Source organism: Eubalaena glacialis, chromosome 4 (genome assembly GCF_028564815.1).
Source record: "Eubalaena glacialis isolate mEubGla1 chromosome 4, mEubGla1.1.hap2.+ XY, whole genome shotgun sequence".
Taxonomy (NCBI): domain Eukaryota; kingdom Metazoa; phylum Chordata; class Mammalia; order Artiodactyla; family Balaenidae; genus Eubalaena; species Eubalaena glacialis.
The window spans coordinates 66,218,845-66,232,304 of NC_083719.1; the positions used below are offsets into that span (position 1 = coordinate 66,218,845).

Genomic DNA, 13,460 nt, shown 5'->3' on the forward strand with positions numbered 1-13,460 from the left:
TTTTTTTTTTTGATATTAAGCTGCATGAGCTGCTAGTATATTTTGGAGATTAATCCTCTGTTGGTTGCTTAGTTTGCAAATATTTTCTCCCATTCTGAAGGTTGTCTTTTTGTCTTGTTTATGGTTTCCTTTGCTGTGGAAATGCTTTGAAGTTTCATTAGGTCCCATTTGTTTGTTTTTGTTTTTATTACCATTTCTCTAGGAGGTGGGTCAAAAAGGATCTTGCTGTGATTTATGTCATAGAGTGTTCTGCCTGTGTTTTCCTCTAAGAGTTTTATTGTGTCTGGCCTTACATTTAGGTCTTTAATCCATTTTGAAATTATTTTTGTGTATGATGTTAGGGAGTGTTCTAGTTTCATTCTTTTACATGTAGCTGTCCAGTTTTCCCAGCACCACTTATTGAAGAGGCTGTGTGTTGTCCATTGTATATGCTTGCCTCCTTTATCAAAGATAAGGTGACCAGAGGTGCATGGGTTTATCTCTGGGCTTTCTATCCTGTTCCATTGATCTATATTTCTGTTTTTGTGCCAGCACCATACTGTCTTGATTACTGTAGCTTTGTAGTATAATCTGAAGTCCAGAAGCCTGATTCCTCCAGCTCCATTTTTCTTTCTCAAGATTGTTTTGGCTATTCAGGGTCTTTTGTGTTTCGATACAAATTGTGTAATTTTTCGTTCTAGTTCTGTGAAAAATGCCATTGGTAATTTGATAGGGATTGCATTGAATCTGTAGATTGCTTTGGGTAGTATAGTCATTTTCACAATGTTGATTCTTCCTATCCAGGAACATAGTATATCTCTCCATCTGTTTATCATCTTTCATTTCTTTCATCAGTGTCTTATAGTTTTCTGAGGACAAGTCTTTTGTTTCCTTAGGTAGGTTTATTCCTAGGTATTTTATTCTTTTTGCTGCAATGGTAAATGGGAGTGTTTCCTTAATTTCTCTTTCAGATTTTTCATCATTAGTGTATAGGAATGCAAGAGATTTCTGTGCATTAACTTTGTATCCTGCTACTGTACCAAATTCATTGATGAGCTCTAGTAGTTTTCTGGTAGCATCTTTAGGGTTCTCAATGTATAGTATCATGTCATCTGCAAACAGTGACAGTTTTACTTCTTCTTTTCCAATTTGGATTCCTTTTATTTCTTTTCCTCTCTGATTGCTGTGGCTTAACCTCCAAAACTATGTTGAATAATAGTGGTGAGAGTGGGCAACCTTGTCTTGTTCCTGATCTTAGCAGAAACGGTTTCAGTTTTTCACCATTGAGGATGATGTTAGCTGTGGGTTTGTCATATATGGCCTTTATTATGTTGAGGTAAGTTCCCTCTATGCCTACTTTCTGGTGGGTTTTTATTATAAATGGGTGTTGAATTTTGTCAGAAGTTTTTTCTGCATCTATTGAGATGATCATATGGTTTTTATCTTTCAGTTTGTTAATATGGTATATCACATTGATTGATTTGCATATATTGAAGGATCCTTGCATTCCTGGGATAAACCCCACTTGATCATGGTGTATGATCCTTTTAATGTGCTGTTGGATTCTGTTTGCTAGTATTTTGTTGAGGATTTTTGCATCTATGTTCATCAGTGATATTGGCCTGTAGTTTTCTTTCTTTGTGACATCTTTCTCTGGTTTTGGTATCAGGGTGATGGTGGCCTCGTAGAATGAGTTGGGGAGTGTTCCTCCCTCTGCAATATTTTGGAAGAGTTTGAGAAGGATAGGTGTTAGCTCTTCTCTAAATGTTTGATAGAATTCGCCTGTGAAGCCATCTGGTCCTGGGCTTTTGTTTGTTGGAAGATTTTTAATCACAGTTTCAATTTCAGTGCTGGTGATTGGTCTGTTTATATTTTCTATTTCTTCCTGGTTCAGTCTTGGAAGGTTGTGCTTTTCTTAGAATTTGTCCATTTCTTCCAGGTTGTCCATTTTATTGGCATATAGTTGTTTGTAGTAATCTCTCATGATCCTTTGTGTTTCTGCATTGTCAGTTGTTACTTCTCCTTTTTCATTTCTAATTCTGTTGATTTGAGTCTTCTCCCTTTTTTTCCTTGATGAGTCTGGCTAATGGTTTATCAATTTTGTTTATCTTCTCAAAGAACTAGCTTTTAGTTTTATTGATCTTTTCTACTGTTTCCTTCCTTTCTTTTTAATTTATTTCTGATCTGATCTTTATGATTTCTTTCTTTCTGCTAACTTTGGGGGTTTTTTTTGTTCTTCTTTCTCTAATTGCTTTATGTGTAAAGTTAGGTTGTTTATTTGGGATTTTTCTTCTTTATTGAGGGAAGATTGTACTGCTATAAACTTCCCTGTTAGAACTGCTTTTGCAGCATCCCATAGGTTTTGGGTCGTCTTGTTTTCATTGTCATTTTTTTCTAGGAATTTTTTGATTTCCTCTTTGATTTCTTCAGTGATCTCTTGGTTATTTAGTAACGTATTGTTTAGCCTCCATTTGTTTGTATTTTTTACAGATTTTTTTTCCTGTAATTGATATCTAGTCTTATACCATTGTGATCAGAAAAGATACTTGATATGATTTCAATTTTCTTAAATTTACCAAGGCTTGATTTGTGACCCAAGATATGGTCTATCCTGGAGAATGTTCCACGAGCAGTTGAGAAAAAAGTGTATTCTGTTGTTTTGGGATGGAATGTCCTATAAATATTAAGTCTGTCTTGTTTAGTCTGTCATTTAAAGATTGTGTTTCCTTATTTATTTTCATTTTGGATGATCCATCCATTGGTGAAAGTGGGGTGTTAAAGTCCCCTACTATGATGGTGTTACTGTCAATTTCCCCATTTATGGCTGTTAGCATTTGCCTTATGTATTAAGGTGCTCCTATGTTGGGTGCATAAATATCTACAGTTGTTATATCTTCTTGGATTGATCCCTTGATCATTATATAGAGTCCTTTTTCTCTTGTAATAGTCTTTATTTTAAAGTCTATTTTGTCTGATATGAGAATTGCTACTCCAGCTTTCTTTTGATTTCCATTTGCATGGAATATCTTTTTCCATCTCCTCACTTTCAGTCTGTATGTGTCCCTAGGCCTGAAGTGCGTCTCTTGTAGACAGCATATGTACGGGTCTTGTTTCTGTATCCATTCGTTCAGTCTATGTCTTTTGGTTGGAACATTTAATCCATTTACATTTAAGGTAATTATCAATAGGTATGTTCCTATTACCATTTTCTTAATTGTTTTGGGTTTGTTTTTGTATGTCTTTTCCTTCTCTTGTGTTTCTTGCCTAGAGAAGTTCCTTTAACATTTGCTGTAAAGCTGGTTTTGTGATGCTGAATTCTCTTAGTTTTTGCTTATCTGTAAAGGTTTTAATTTCTCTGTCAAATCTGAATGAGATGCTTGCTGGGTAGAGTAATCGTGGTTGTAGGTTTATCCCTTTCATCACTTTAAATATGTCCTGCCACTTTCTTCTGGCTTGCAGAGTTTCTGCTGACAGATCAGCTGTTAACCTTATGGGGATTCCCTTGTATGTTATTTGTTGCTTTTCCCTTACTGCTTTTAATATTTTTCCTTTGTATTTAATTTTTGTTAGTTTGATTGATATGTGTCTTGGCGTGTTTCTCTTTGGGTTTATCCAGTATGGTGTTCTCTGTGCTTCCTGGACTTGATTGACTCTTTCCTTTCCCACATTAGGGGAGTTTTCGACTATAATCTCTTCAAGTATTTTCTCAGACCCTTTCTTTTTCTCTTCTTGTTCTGGAACCCCTATAATTCGAATGTTGGTGCATTTATTGTTGTCTCAGAGGTCTCTGAGACTGACCTCAATTCTTTTCATTCTTTTTTCTTTATTCTGCTCTCTGGCAGTTATTTCCACCATTTTATCTTCCAGGTCACTTATCTGTTCTTCTGGCTCCGTTATTCTGTTATTGATTCCGTCTAGAGTATTTTTAATTTCAGTAATTGTGTTGTTCATCACTGCTTGTTTGCTTTTTAGTTCTACTAGATCCTTCTTAAAAGTTTCTTGTATTTTCTACATTCTGTTTCTGAGATTTTGGAATTTTTTTTTTTTTTTTTTTTATGGGTGGTGCTGTATTCCTGTCTTACTGGTTGTTTGGCCTGAGACATCCGGCAGTGGAGTTTGCAGGCAGTTGGATAGAGCTGGGTCTTGGTGCTGAGATGAGGGCCTCTGGGAGTCCTCACTCCGATTGATATTCCCTGGGGTCTGAGGTTCTCAGTCCAGCAGTTTGGACTCGAGCTCCCACCACAGGAGCTTGGGCCTGACCTACGGCCTGGGAACCAAGATCCCGCAAGCTTCATGGCACCATAAAAAAAAAAAAAAAAGAAAAAAAAAAAAACAGGAGCAGTACAATATCAAAGAATAAAAAACAAAATAAAATTAGAAAGATAAAAAATAATTTAGAAAAATAAAACTATAATTGAAACAGTTGCAACAAGGTAAAATAAAACCACAACAGGAAAAAGAAAAATAAAGGGGGTGGGGTGGGGAACAAGCTAGAAGGAGAGATCACTAACAAAGTATAAAAATAAAATAAAATTAGAAAAATGAAAGATTTATTAGGAAAAATAAAAATATAAAAGAATCAACAACAATGAATCAATAAGGTAAAACAACCCCAATCTAAAAGAGGAAAAAAGGAAAAAAAAAAAAAAAGCCTTGGCTATGGGGGCAGAGTTTAGGCAGGGGGTGGAACTTAGGCAGGGGCAGGGTTTTGGGTGGCAAGGGACCTAGGCGGGTGGAGGGGTGATGGTTGAGCGTGGGGCGGGGTCTCTGCTTAGGACCTACACAGAAGGGGAGAGGTAGCATGTTGAAAGGCGGGCCTTTGGAGTGTGGAGTTCAGAGTTCTGGAGTTTGGAGGTAGGGCCCTGGGTGGGGGTGTGTGGGTGGGGTTTAGGCCCAGCGTTGGAGAGGGTCTCCGAGGGCAGTGGTAGGGCCCTGGGTGTGGGGGTGTAGGGGCGGGGCTTGGGCTCTGTGTGGCAGGAGGGAGACTCCGAGGGCAGAGGATTAGGCCCGGGAGCCTAACAGGCTTCCTGTTGCCTAAGTCGACAGGGAAAGCAGAGGCCCCATTCCCTTCCGTTCCTTTGCTCCCCTCCCCCACCATCTCCCCCAGGGTCTCCCCATTGCCGCTGGACCCCTAACCGTGAGTGGGTCCCGCTGGGTGTAGGAACTCCTTCCCTTCCCCAGCCGCCCCTCAGGTGTGCCGGTCCTGGGGGTCTAGCCTTTACTTTTGCTCCCCCTCCCCTCCCTCCCTCCCTCCCGGTGCCTGGTAGGTGCCCTAGTTGTGAGGAGGCGTGAATTCCGTGTCCTCCTAGTACGCCATCTTGACTCTGCCAAGATGGAATTTTTTAATCCATAGATCAAAAAGACAGTTATTAAGCTTTGTGAAATTTTTTTTGAAAGAAATTCATATACCGAACAAAAAATGGACATATTTTTTCTGGATTCCTATATTTTATCATTTCATTTAAACTAGGATTTTAAAATACTTGGTACTTCTATGGCTTTTTAAAGATCACCCCTTTTGAGTTTACTAGTTTATGATAACTGATTTTAAGGAAATGCAGTTATAGTTAACACAATAAGTGTTTATGATTTTCTTTGTTTCCAAAAATTTCTAATGTCAATATAATGCCTTTTAACCAGTCAAGCTGTTTCATCAAATATATATAGTTCAGTGCTTTGGGAGTGGGAGAGTGGAGGTTGGTTTTAAGTTTCTGTAATTTTTAACTGATGAAAGTCCAGGATTCATAATCAGAAAAAAATGTAAGATTCTATTGTTTTCATTTAATTTTCCTAGAGAATGTTAGAGAGACCTAAGCAGTTGTTACTAAACAGTGTAAACTGTTTTAAATTCAGAAATAAATAGTCCATGATATTTTGTACTATGTCCTATTAAGATATATTTCCTAAGTATCTCATAGTAGGTATTTTATCATATTGTAAGTTTTTTTTTTTTCCCCCAGTGTTGGCTTGCTTATTGTTTCTATGAGGCCTTAGGAGCTAAGCAACAGCACACAGTGAGCCCAGCCCCAGTGAGATTTTTCTCTGTCATAGCCACTCTGGAATGCTACTGTGTTAAAGTAATCAACCATTTTAATAAGGCATATCAAATTCAAACTGACTCAAGAGAGTGGAGTTTTTTTGTGCCGTTTGGTATTATTTCTGTTGTGGCTTATTTGTAAAATCCTTCATGCCCAGCCCTTAGGTTGTGTTCATGAATGTCTTATAGGATAAGTCATTATTTTGAATACAGTGGTTATAATTGCTTGTTCACGACCCCACTTCAAATAAATGTCAGTATTGGGATTCTAAAATAGAGATTGCTAACTTTCCCAAATACCATATAATCCTTTTGATATGACCAAGGAATTCAAAATAACAAAAAATAAGACTACTAAGTAGGCAGTTACATTCATATTTCTACCTACACATCATTTGGGAGTCTTATCAGCTACAGTGTAGGGAGTTTGATTAAAAAATAAGCAATTGGTACAGCCACTATGGATATAAGAGTATATATGTTCCTCCATAAACTAAAAATGGACCTACCATCTGATTCAGCAATTCTACTCTTGGGTGTATATCCAAAGAAAACGAAAACACTAATTTGAAAAGATATATGCACCCCAGTGTTCACAGCAGCATTATTTACAATAACCAGGATATGGAAGCAATTTAAGTTTCCATCAAGAGATGAATGGGTAAAGGAGATATGGTATACACACACACACACACACACACACACACACACACACAGGAATATTACTCAGCCATAAAAAGAGTGAATTTTTGCCATTTGCAACAGCATGGATGGACTTGGAGGATGTTATGCTGAGTGAAGTAAATCAGACAGAGAAAAACAAATACTATATATGTTCACTTAAATATGGAATTTAAGAAATAAAACAGATGAATGAACGTAACAAAACAGAAACAGACTCACAGATACAGGTAACAAACCAGTGGTTGCCAGTGGGGAGAGGGATTGAGGGAAGGAGCAAGATAGGAGAAGGGGTTTAAGAGATACAAACTACTAGGTATAAAATAAATAATATACAAGGATATAGTGTACAGCACAGGGAGTACAGTCAATATTTTATAATAACTTTAAGTGGAGTATAATCTGTAAAAATATCAAATCACTATGTTATACATCTGAAACTAATATGACATTGTAAATCAACTATACTTCAATAAAAAATTTTTAAAAATGAAAACAGAAACAAACAAAAAATTAACAATGAGAAACTTAACCAAAGGATATAAAAATAACTCTTGATTAGATAAAGAAATGCAGTGGTCCTGAATGGAGAAATTACACTGTAATTCATGTTGGAAATAAGTTAATTCCTTATAAAATAACTTGAAAATAAGTGTAATTCCAAACCAAATTCCTAGTATATTTTTTATGCTTCTTTGTTTGTTTTTAGTTTGTCTGAAATTCTGATATGTGTCACTTTTGCCATATTCTCTTGGTTAGAAGCAAGTCAGAGACCTGCCCACTCTCAGGGAGAGGGGATTACACGGGGCCTGAGTACCAGGAGGTTGGGATAATTGGGGTAATCTAAGAGGAAATGCTGAGTACTCTGTAAGCACTTGTTTTCCTGCCTGTAATCTTCTGATGGCTTTTTGTTAGAATAAGTTCTGAACTTTTTACTGTGGCCTACAAAATCCTATATGATCTACTCTCCTGTCTACCTTTCCCATCTCATCTCTGTTCTCTACCTCAGTTTTTGCAAGGACTTGTTCCCTGACCACTATATCTAAGCATACTCTGCCCTCTAGTAGCTATCTTATGACTCATTTTATTTTCTTCATTGAATCTACAACTGTGTGAAATTATTATTTGATCATTTGGCATCATCAACTTCCTCTACTAAGATATAAGGTCCAAGAGAGTGGACACATTGTTTTTCTTGTTCACAACAGTATCTCCAATGCTTAACATATAGTACATACTCAGAAAGTCTGATAAATGAATGAATGAATACATTCTATGTTTAACCATGTAAGAATGGGGATACTAATTTGAGTAAGATGTAGCCCCTATCCCTTTGCAGCTTTCAGACTAGTACGAGAAAAAAAAAGTTAATATTGTAATGCTATGATAATTGTCCATGCTCACCCACTAGACTACCCAAGTGTAACTGAATAAATGTCTAATGGAAAGTACAGGGAGGAGTTAGTTTAGTAGTGAGAGGGATGGACAATGAATTCTGTCTTAGCATTTGAAGTTTCAGGTCTGTATAGGACATACTGGTGACATCACTCCAAAAATGAGTTAAATGTTTATAGAAGTCTGGACTTTAGGAGAGGTACCACCTGTAGATACACGTTTGGCAGTTTTCAGCTTATCTGTAATAATGGAAGCTGTGATTGTGGATAACCCGAAAACTCTATAGAGAAAAAAAAGAAGTAGGTCAAGGGACCATTCCAAGAAATATTACCGTTTAGGCTCTAAGTGGAAGACAGAGAAGCATACTATGAAGATATGATTAGATGAGTATTATGAGATCTAGTAGAGTGTCAGGAAATCCAAGGCAATATTTCTTTATCAGAACCTAATATCAAAATTAAAGTAACAGGCAAATAATAGGCAACCCCTGCCTTCTACCTACCCCACTACCCCCAATCCAGTTAACTATGGGAAAAGCCTTTTAGTTGATTCTAGATTCATGTATATTAAAAATTTTCATTGTTAATTGTAACTCCTAATTAGACCAGATAAGTCTTCTAGTTTTTACTATATTTTCCATGAACCAAAAGGCTCATCATCTCTATTTCAAGACATAATGGAATGAACATTTACAGTCATTCAAAGTAAAAGTAACTTCTGAGATACTCTTATCACATGGACCTTTGGGCTTTTCATTCTCAAGGATTCTCTGACTCCCACCAATGAATTTTGCAATTATGAATACCAAATAATTCTTAGATGGTACTTAATATATTAAAGCATATAGCATGGCCTTAAAATCTAATAATTTGTAGCCCTATAATTAGAGCTCAGTGTATTTTCACTTTTAGATGATTGCATTTTGATTGTAAGAACCTATAGGATCTACAGATCTACAACTCTGCATATGCAGAGCCTTGTTTGATCATATAATCATCTTGAGATATTTAAACATTTTTAAATAAGCTTTAAGAAATTTGGTCAAGAAAATAGTTGGAAAGGTGAGATTAATAGTCTCACAATAAAGCTCTCTTATCTGTTTAGAGAGTCCTTATCAGTATTCTTTTCTTAGTTCTAGCTACCTTGGAAGTTAAATGTGACCAGTTGTCAACCTAGGTATGTCACTGTTTTAGAAGATTCATTTGTAATATTTTTTATTTAAATCTAAAATAACATTTCAGCAGGTCACAAAACCAAAGAGTTCATGATACTAAGATCTTAGTAAAAAATAGTTGATTCGGAATACTTACAGTTGATGATTAACATAACTAGGCCAAAGTAATACAGTTTAGTTTCTTTTTTACTACATAACGATTGATTTCCTTTATTGCTAGAATTTTACAGCTATGTATTACAACAATGGTATATTTACAACTATGTATTTGTCTACAATAGACAAAATATCCTGTATTACAAACTATAACGAATAGGCTTTACTTTTTTAGTGTACACATATCTAGACACAGCTAAACTTTTTTTTTGATACTAATAAATTTAAAACCCATACTGAAAAAAAAGGAGTTTCTATCTGACCATTATTGCCTAGGAATCACATCAAGATATCTTTATTCCTCCTTTTCCTTTAGCTTTACATCTTGGTTCCCAGGACAGTAACAAAGATAAATTTTGTAAGGTTATTTAGACTACTTTGATAACGTATCAAAATTCAGCCTCTTTAGTTGATATATTCTAAGCAGAGTATCAACTCACACCTTGATAATCCTCCTATCCCCAGAAACATTTGGAATGACCATAAACAATTCCCCTGGAATTAGTGTTTATTTAGTGTATTTTACCAATACTATATATTCTCTTTTATCTGTTTGGCCACTCCAAAGAACCTGATAACTGAGTACACATATAACTTTATATCTATACACTCTTTAAAAAAAAAAGTATCTTTTTAGGTTTTATTAAACTTATGTATTATCACAGTATCGAGAGCATTTATGCAATATTTTAACCATGCCCTTTTTGTTGAAATTATACTATTCAATAAAATAAAACTGTTACATCCTTAAACAGATTAAAATATTTCTTAATTTGTATTCAGAGGATCACTGTCCCAATTATTTCCTTTACCTGCCACATTATAATTGTATTTTCTTATTAATAAGGATCATTGCAATTTAAAAAAAATTCAAGTTTTTATTGAGCACTTAATATATGTCTAGAACTGTATAAGACACTGTGGAGGCTAAGGAAGACATAAGATAGGGTCTCTGATCTCAAAGAGCTAGAAATTTAAAGGTAAAGACTGCATTTCTGAAACAACAAGAGAAAAATATAGGGAGGATGAAACTGGGTGAAAAATTGTGTGAGACAAACTCTGAAGTATCAAGAACAGAGAAGCCAATGTAGGCTAAAGTAGTTAAAGAGAATTTGATCTGGACTCTGAAGTGATGGGTAAGGGGGTGTGGCATTTAATCTTGGATTTAAAGAATTGACAGATAGACAGATATCCAGAATAAAAGCCTGGCTAAAGAAAATGGATAAGTTTTCTGAAATTGAGAATTTTTAATGCAGATCAGATCAAAGATGCTATCTGTTTTGCTAGCTAAAATAATGACAGTTTAGAGTCAACTAGTGCAACCTACTATGATTACCAGTATTTAAGAAGTTAATTGTTTTCAAGTTTTTTTTACATGGAAAAATAAAAACATAGCTTAAAATCTTAGATTATAGACTGAATGAGATGCTTAGTATAGGTCTGTGTACACTGAATTCTCCATAAGATCTTGAGAACTAACTACAAAAAGAAATTTATTTTTGCCCATGCCTCTAAAGAAGAGATATACTTTCAAAATGTCTTTAATTTGTGGTTTCTGACTCTGGTGTACCATTTGAAGTCCTGATTTCATATTGCAGATTATTTTGAAATTACAGAACTAATAAAGAACATCTGTGTTAATAGCCTTACATGTCCAACAAAAAACTAAAGTAAAAGATTTTTAAATTGACAAAAACATACAGTGTAACTTTTGTTGGAATTTGCTAGTTTTAAAAACAATACTTTTCTAAAGTTGCCACTTCATTTGAGGGATGGTATAAAGATGGGCTGAATATAGAGTTAGAGCACAGAAATATTTTATGCTTCTCAATTCATTAGGCCTGATTTGAGGCCCTTCTGTAAGTCCAGTTCACATGGGCGTGGGGTCCCTTGCATCTATGAGGTAGACAGGCTGGAACAGAGGTAGTGAGAGTGGAAGGGTGCTTCCTGCCTTGGCTCTGAACCATGTGTATACAGACAGGATGGTCCAGCAGACTCACTCTCTCATACATTCCAGAACTTTTCTACAAAATAAGCAGAATATTTCAAGTAAAATAGTTTTCTTGGATTGAGTTTTAAATACTTCTTGATTATTTTTATTGTTTGGAATAACAGATGTTCACGCCTGTTAAAGAACCCAAAACTAGTGAATATAATTAGAAAAAATAGAAACTGAAAAATACTTGCCTACTCTTAAGAAGAAATGACATTTTAAGTTTATTCTATACCGAATAGCCAAGAAGAAATTTAAGAATTCTTTTTTGGAATTTTGGATATAAGGATTTGAATGATATTTTGAAAGAAGTTTCTTGTTATTAGTGATTTAAAATTGTTCCCTTTTTCTTTTGCCATCTAAAATAGAAGGTTAGGGGCCTAGACTTGTGTTTATCTGTGCATTTGTATTTTACTGATTACTGTATTCAGGATCAGCGTGTGATCCTGAATATCACACTTTGAAATGGATAATGGATCATTATCCATTTGACGTTGTTGAAACTTCCAAGTGATGAAAACCTCTTTCCTTTCTAAAAATGTCCATCTTAGTCAAAGCTTCCTGACAATTGTGATTATGCGAGAATACAAAATCATGGTGTGGGTTTATGTTTTACTGATAATGTAATCTATTGTCTAAAAATAAAATAATCTTAATTTTTCTTCTGTTCTGTATCGACTCAAAAAAGTAATATTCTACAGCTAATCTTTATTTTTTGTATGTTTGTGTGCATAAGAGAAGCTTTAAAAGGTTAGTGCTCAAATTTACTTTCAATTTATATATTCCTTACATAGATAAAACTTTCCTATTTAAACTTATATACTTGTTAAATGGACTCATTATATGCACTTATATGCAAATGTTTTTGGCCATTTGATTCTAAGTATAAGAGAAATAAATCAGATGTGACAAATAGTCTGAAATAATTTCAAAATTCTTAGAATTTTTCCAAGGCTTTTTTGGGTAAAGGTTTAATAATAATAATTATACTATTTTAAAATAATAATTTTACTATTAAAATTAGAATTAAGCTCTAATTTAGGTTTTATATATCTATCTATACAACTGGATGTACTCACTGAAATATTGAAATAAAGGACAATTTTTCTTAATCTGGTTCCCATTCTTTTGTTAAGAAAGAGAAAGAGGTGAGAGAAAACAAATTAAAGGATTAAGAAGACATTGTGACCTCCTCGGATTTCAAAAAAAAATACACACACAAATACATACTCAATTTCTTTGTGACTAAACCCGTACTATTCAGTCCTCTAAAATGTGCCTATAATACAAGAATATAAATATCCTTTGTTTTCCTTTACATTTTAAGCAAGTATATATACATGTTTTTCAATACCTAGGAATTGTCAGTGTTTAAGTCTTTTCACAGGGTTTCTAAAATATTAAGTAAAACATCTACCTGTGTTTTTGATCTGAAAATTTAAATTGGTAAACATAATTCATCCAGAAAAGTTTACTCTGTGGGGTTAAACAACTAAATGATTCTAAATTATAGGAATTAACTGAAATGTTTTATAAATTGCCACTCAGATTGCAAACATTGGATTTTTACTGTAGTGACTTTTAGTTTTATTTGTAAATTGACTAACAGTGATTTGTCTCAGAATTATCAATCACTGTTAAATATTTCTCAATCTGTAGGTAACAAATGTATAGAAATACTGCTTTACAAGCAAGACACTTTAGAAATATTCCTATTAGTGAATGCTATAATAGAAATTACTGATCCAGGAGACAAACAACACAAAACCAAAAAAACCCTTTTGTACTCTCAATTTTGCCACCTACTTAATGCCTTTAAAATCTCTCTTCAGAATTATGAGTAGGTTCTGAACCTAATTCTTCCTCTTACTTGTTGTTTGTTTAGCATACTCATTTATGTCAGGAAACAGTGTAACAGGATAGTATAGTAGGATCTTGATTTTATTCCTTCAATATATTAGATAACTACTCTGAATCTCACTTTACTAATCTATAAAATGGATATAATAATAGTTCCATTTTGGTGATGATTAGATGAGTTTGTA

The 13,460-nt window shown here is 34.5% G+C and overlaps 1 protein-coding gene across 3 annotated transcripts in view; it reads left to right on the forward strand.

Annotated features, from left to right (window-relative positions):
• The window catches only part of XRCC4 (X-ray repair cross complementing 4), a 276,249-nt gene that overhangs the window by 111,203 nt on the left and 151,586 nt on the right, over positions 1–13,460 (forward strand). The gene's annotated exons all lie outside the window — the stretch shown is intronic.